Here is a 7,427-nt window from a genome sequence, read left to right on the forward strand (position 1 = left end):
ATAAAATGATTTAGAGAAATCATTTATGGTAAGAAAGAGTTCTGATGATATTAAGAGTTGATATCATGTCTCATTGCCAATTAGTGATGAGCCTAGTAAGTCACACACATACACAAGTTATCACCTATTTAAATATGATTTAATTAATTAATTAAAGAGTTTAATTGATTAATTAAATAGGTTTGGTTTGCACTTAAATTGCAAAGTCCCTAGCATGACTTGAAACCAAATCTAGATTATTGGATGTGTAGTATAAATTAAATTTATATTTAAAGTGTTTAAATATGAATTTAATTGATGAGAAATTAATTAATAGAGATTAATTAATTAATTTATATTTGATATAAATTAATTAGAAGAAGAAAATAATTATTTTGGGTTAAGAACTCAAAATTAAGACACAGGGGCATTTTGGTCATTTCACAGTGTGACACGTGGCACCATGAGATGGTGACACATGGGATTACACATAAGCTTGCCAAATGTTTTTTTTAATCATGTAAAGATGATTAAAATCAAGATTAAATATAGGTTTGACACTTGGCACAATGTGATTGGGTCACTTAAACCTAGAGCTAATCAAAAGGTGACATGTGGCTAGGGTTTAATGTGTTAACCTAGCTATTTAAGTGTGGTTATGAAAAGAAAAAATAACCAGCAGCCTCTCCTCTCATTTGTCACACCACTTTGAGCCTCTCCAGCTATTTCTCTTCATCTCTCATCAATTCAAAGAGATTAGCCATCAATCTCTTGAATTAAGAACACTAGAAATTGTTTCTAGTGTCCTGTTTACATCTCTAATCTCTTAAAAGGCAGAACTTGAATTTCTAATTTATAGAAAAAGCTTTAGAGGCTGTTCAAGGGCTGCCATAGGTGTTCTTGGTGTGGACAAGCTAGAGGGACAACATTTGGTGTCCTGAAGACGAATCTCAAAGGCGGACATTTGCGATTGCATAAAGAGGTTAGTGTAATTGTTCTTGATTTAATCTAGGGTTCTAAAATTAATCTGATTAATTTTAAAATCTTAAATGCCAAATACAGATCCAAAAACATATTAAAAGAGTTTTAATATGTTGTTTATCATTGAAATCAAATAGATAAAAATAAATCTTGCATGGTGCATGTGACCCTAGGCGAAATTTTTTTGAATTCAATGGTATAATCTTGTGTTTTTCACGCTTCCGTTCCTTCAATTGGTATCAGAGCCACTATATTTGCCATTTAGATTGTTGATTATATGATTTAATTGTGTGATTTGATCATGAGATGATTGATTCATTGCTGGTTAGATCAAGAGGTGTGGCAGCACACATGGTGAAGCCACCATTGGTGGCGGCAACAATGGTTCCATGGGTGGTTCAAGGTTTGGCTTTTAATTCTGCAATTGTTGTATGATCTAAGGCCTATTCTTTGACTAATTAAAGTGTTTAATTAGTAGTTTTAATCACACAATTAAATTATGATTCAAATCAGAATTTTAAAAATTGTTTGAATGTGATTCAAATCTGAATTTTAAAAGTTGTTTGAATGTGATTCGAATTTGAATTTTTAAAGTTGTTTGAATCATATTTAAATCTGATTTTTTAAAATTGATTCAATAAAATTCAGATCTGATTTTTTAAAAAATATTTGACTGTGATTCAAATATGATTTTTTAAAAAAATGTTTGAATGTGATTCAAATCTGAATTTTTGAAGTTGTTTGAATGTGATTCAAATCTGAATTTTTAAATTTGTTTGAACGAGATTCAAATCTGAATTTTTAAATTTATTTGAATCATATTCAAATCTGGATTTTTAAGTTGAATATGAGATATTCAATTTAATTTAAGTATGTATGTTTTATTTAATTGTTAAATAGTGATATGCATGATGGATGATCATGGACTATAAAAGACCAATGTGATTGGATTTATTTCTTTTATGTTTCTTTGGGATTGTAAATTAATTAATTTATTTTAATTTATTTTGGGCATGTATTATTGAGTTTGTAATATTTTTGGGTTGTAATTTCATTTATTTAAGTTCTTGTAAATTCGCCTTGGTATGCCAAGGATTACTATGTAATATTGGATTGCAAGAAGTTCAAGGAGGTCAAGAGCATTGGTGGGACCAGTGGGAGGAATTCAATATCAAGTGTTGATTATGTACTCCTTCAGCAACTCTTGTAAAATGAATGAATGAAATGCACCTAGGAATGCCCTGATTCAATTCTTGGTGGCTCAGAATTGAATCCCCTAGAAAGTCCATGATCATACCATATTTATTGCTTATCCATGAATGCATGAGATGTATGGGAATGTATGCAATTATATGATATATGCATGCTAAATGGATAATGTGCAAAGTGAGACCTTAATAGTAATAAGGATGGCTATAAAATCTTCCAAACAAATGATTAAGTTGGAAATGCTATAATTAAAGTAATTATAACATAAGCCCTCCATTGGGGCAATTATTTTAAGAAATTTTAAATAGTTGCATGAGATGCAATTAATTTAAGAGATTTTCTTAAGAATAATTGTTAAGCATGAGATGTTGTAAATATGTAAATGGTTTGGTGGCCAATATTGGATGTACCTGAGGACATTAAAATTATTTGCATAATTACTGACTCAATGGGATCAACTTAACTAATGCAAGATAAGTCAATAATGGATGTACCTGAGATTTTGAGCATTAGGGGCTAGGTAAAGGATTGAACCTCACATGAGATGTGATGGGCAAGGAGTTGCTCACTTATAGTTTATTGTAATTCCAATAATGGATGTACCTGAGGATGATCAATAGAATTATAAGAATTCAATCACCCACTAGAAATCCATCCAACTAGGATTTCCGTTTTCTACTCTGGAAGTGTAGGATTCGCTAAGTTAGTGGGAGGACCAATTTGATTAAAAGACCATAATCATTTTGGTTAATTACATGATACATTCACTAATTAATCTGGTTATTTTCTGCAGTTAATTTTCTAATAAAAATGAGCACAAAACAACCACCACCATCCAATATCCTTGCAAGCATACTTGATCACAACAGGTTAACAGGACCTAATCTGTCTGATTGGCTAAGAAATTTGAAACTTGTCCTGAACCTTGAACATATAGGACATGTTCTAGATTCAAATGTTCCTGGTCCCTTACCTCCAGAGGCCACGCAAGAGGAACATGAAACTTTGGACAAGTGGAAGGAGCATGATATGAGAGCTAAGGGTTACATGCTTGCTTCCATGAGTAATGAGTTACAGAAGCAACATAAGAACATGCAGAGTGCGAGTGAGATCCTCCTTCACCTACAAGAGTTGTATGGTGAGCACAGCAGGAATGCTAGGTATGAGTTATCTAGACAGTTATTCCGTATGAGGATGTCTGAGGGACAGAATGTTGGGGATCATGTCCACAAGATGATTCGGCTGATTGAGCAGTTGGAACATCTTGACTTCAACATGGATTTCCAACTACAAACGGATTTGATCCTTCAGTCCCTTCCTGAGTCTTTTGGGAATTTTGTGACAAATTTCCATATGACTAAACAGGAATGCACCTTAGCTGGTTTACTCAACATGCTGGTTATTGCCCAAAAGAATATGCCAGGCAATAAAGGAAAAGAGGTAGCTTTGGTTGCATCTTCTTCTACTGGAAAGTCCAACAAGAAGAAGGGCAATAAGAAAAAGAAACCTCAGATTCCTGGTCCTTCCAAGAAAATAGCTAAACAGAAAAGGAAGACTAAAGCTGATGGAGGCAAAGGAAAGTGTTTCCACTGCCAAAAGGATGGGCACTGGAAAAGGAACTGCCCAGAGTATCTTGCTTCTCTGAAGGACAAGAAGGATACACCTTCGGAAGGTATGTCCATATCTTGTTATTTAGATTATGATGATACTCATAGTTCATCTACAGCTTGGGTTTTAGATACTGGTGCCAGTTCTCACATTTCTAATGATATGCAGGAACTAGCAAATAGTAGCAGCTTGCGTTCTCAAGATATTAGAGTCCGGATTGGCAATGGCTCAACTGTTGAAGCTTTAGCCATAGGATCTAAATCTTTTTACATGTTTGGACATGTTTTGTGTTTGGATAATATTTTATATGTACCTGATGCTTTTAAGAACATCATTTCTATATCTAGTTTGACTAGAAATGGCTATGAATTTCAGTTCACAGATGATGTTTGCAATATTTATTTTGGAAATAAATATGTTGGTTCGGGTTATATGAATGATGGTCTTTATTATTTGGATAATAATGACAAACACAAATTGAATGCAAGTGATCTAAAAGAATACAATGCCATGGTGAAAACCAACTCAAGTTCAAAATATATTTGGCACTTAAGGTTATGTCATGTTGCAGAAGATAGGATTGCAAAAATGGAGAAAATGGGGATTCTATCCTCATTGGGCTCTGAGCCTACTCCAACTTGTGAATCTTGCCTTCAAGGCAAAATGACTAGATCACCCTTTGTTGGACAAGGGCTAAGAGCTGAAAATATTTTGGAATTAATACATAGTGATGTATGTGGTCCGTTTAAAGAAATGGCTAGAGGGGGCTTTCATTATTTTATTACCTTTACTGATGATAAATCAAGGTTTGGGTATTTATATTTGATGAAATACAAACATGAATCCTTTGAAAAGTTTAAGGAATTTAAATCTGAAGTAGAAAATCAAACAGGAAAAAGTATTAAAGCTCTTCGATCAGATCGTGGATGTGAATATTTGAGTACTGAATTTGATGAATACTTGAGAGAGCATGGCATTGTTTCTCAGCTGACTCCTCCAGGAACGCCACAACTGAATGGTGTATCTGAAAGGAGAAATCGTACCCTATTGGATATGGTACGTAGTATGATGAGCTATACTGATATGCCAATCTTCTTTTGGGGATTTGCATTAGAATCAGCTTTGTATATTCTGAATAGGATTCCATCAAAATCAGTTTCTTCCACACCTTATGAGATATGGCATGGAAGAAAACCAAGTCTAAAGCATGTTAAGATTTGGGGTTGTCCAGCTTATATCAAAAAGCTGAACACTGATAAATTGGAGACCGGATCGGTAAAAGGTCGATTTGTTGGATATCCAAAAGATAGTTTTGGATATTATTTTTATTTGCCTACTTCATAAAAGGTTGTGATAAGTAGAGATGCCACATTTCTTGAACAACAGTTTGTTCAAGAAGGAGGCAAAGGAAGGCAAATAGAGTTAGAATTGGAGAATTCTGACCAACCAATGCATCGATGGATATAAATCCATCTAGTCAACCTATACCCATTGATGAAACATCTACTGGTGTACCTCGTAGAACAACTGTGGTATCTCACCCACGGTGAGATATGGTTTTCTTCATGAAGAAGAACAAGAGTTGTCTACTCATGAAGAAGTAGATCATGGAGATGATCCACTTACCTATGAAGAAGCTATATCAGATATAAACTCTTCAAAATGGATTGATGCTATGAAATCCGAGATTGATTCCATGTATAAGAATCAAGTTTGGGATCTTGGTGACCCACACAAGGTATTGTGCCTATAGGGAACAAATTGGTTTTCAAGAAGAAAATTGGTTCTGATGGAAAGGTAGAGACCTATAAGGCAAGGCTAGTAGCGAAAGGGTTTCACCAAAGGCAAGGAATAGACTATGAGGAGACTTTCTCGCCTGTTGCCATGCTTAAATCAATTAGGATTTTATTAGCAATAGCTGCATACTATGATTATGAGATTTGGCAGATGGATGTCAAAACAGTTTTTCTCAATGGATACATTGAAGAAAACATTTTCATGGAACAACCTAGGGGATTTGAATCCCAAGATGGTTCCAAGGTATGCAAGCTAAAGCGATCCATTTATGGGTTGAAACAAGCTTCGAGGAGTTGGAACATCCGTTTTGATGAAGCCATTAAATCCTTTGGTTTTATCAAAAATGAGGATGAGCCATGTGTATATAAGAAGGTTAGTGACAGAGCTATCACTTTCCTTGTCTTATATGTGGATGACATACTGTTGATAGGTAATGACACAGGTATGTTGACAACTATAAAGGTATGGTTGTCAAATACATTCTCCATGAAAGACTTAGGGGAGGCAACCTATATTCTTGGGATTCGCATCTATAGAGATAGAGCGAAAAGAATAATAGGTTTATCCCAAAGTCTATACTTGGAAAAGGTGTTAAAGAGGTTTAACATGCTTGATTCCAAGAGAGGACTGTTACCAGTGAGACATGGTATCCATCTTTCTAAAGAGATGTCTCCAAAGACACCCGAAGAAAGAGATAAAATGGCCAGGATTCCATATGCTTCGGCTCACCCCCTTAAGACTCGAGTGTCCTCCCTCGACGCACCATACTGAGGGTGCTTCTGGCTCTGATGCCACTAAATGTAACACCCCTTACTCTGTCTACAATGTAGCCGAGCAAGGACTGCCACACTCTGTGCCGAAGCACCTTATCTTATCTTACTTTATTCCTTTAATAATTTTAATCTCGTTATATTTTAAAATCAATTATATTTAAAGGAGAAACTGATGGACTTTTTCCTATTTTATTACCGTTTGGCGTGTTTCACTATTCACCTGTTTAAAAAAAAATTTCACAATATTTTTCAATAATAATCTCATCCATATTCATCATAACCATCTCATCATTTCAAATATCATTTATGTATTTCAATTCCATATTCATTTCTATACATACCCATTCATGCTCAATTCATACATAAAATTTCTCAAATTTCATTAATTTACATGATATACAAATTAATTAAATAAATTCATGATTTATATTATAAACTTCTATGATTAATTACAACGAAAAAAAATAACCTAATATGGCCTGGCAGATCCTACCAGGATGCACTGCTGAGTGAGGTGACAAAATGTGACACTACAGATCTGATCTCTAAAATCCTAGTCTGAAGCCTACTGCATGACGGCTCTTACCCATCTACAGTGTAGCCGAGCAAGGCGTGCCACATTCGATGCCGAAGCACCCTATCTTGTTTTATCTTATACTGTATTAATTTAAATTCCATTTATTTGTATTTATCCATGTGTGGAAATTTTTTTTTTTTTGTGGAGATCTAGACAGAGTCTCCTCTACTTTATTAGCATTTGGCAGGTTCCACTATTCACCTGTTAAGATCTCATATCATATCTCATACCATTTTTCCATGCATCATATCATATCATTGTTGCTCATAAAATTTTCAACAAAATATATTTTCATTCATTCATATAAAATTCATATACAATAATTTACAATCTATTTACAATCACAAAATAAATTACATCATTTATATACAATGAGTGAAAATACAAAACTAAGTACATATGGGCCCTACCAAAATAGACTATTGAGGTAACACCCACAATAATAGGGAGCTTTTTGTGGGAGCTTTTTGCATAGTAAGGGGTTTCCCATTTTTCAGGGAGCT

This window comes from Hevea brasiliensis, chromosome 14 (genome assembly GCF_030052815.1).
Source record: "Hevea brasiliensis isolate MT/VB/25A 57/8 chromosome 14, ASM3005281v1, whole genome shotgun sequence".
NCBI lineage: Eukaryota > Viridiplantae > Streptophyta > Magnoliopsida > Malpighiales > Euphorbiaceae > Hevea > Hevea brasiliensis.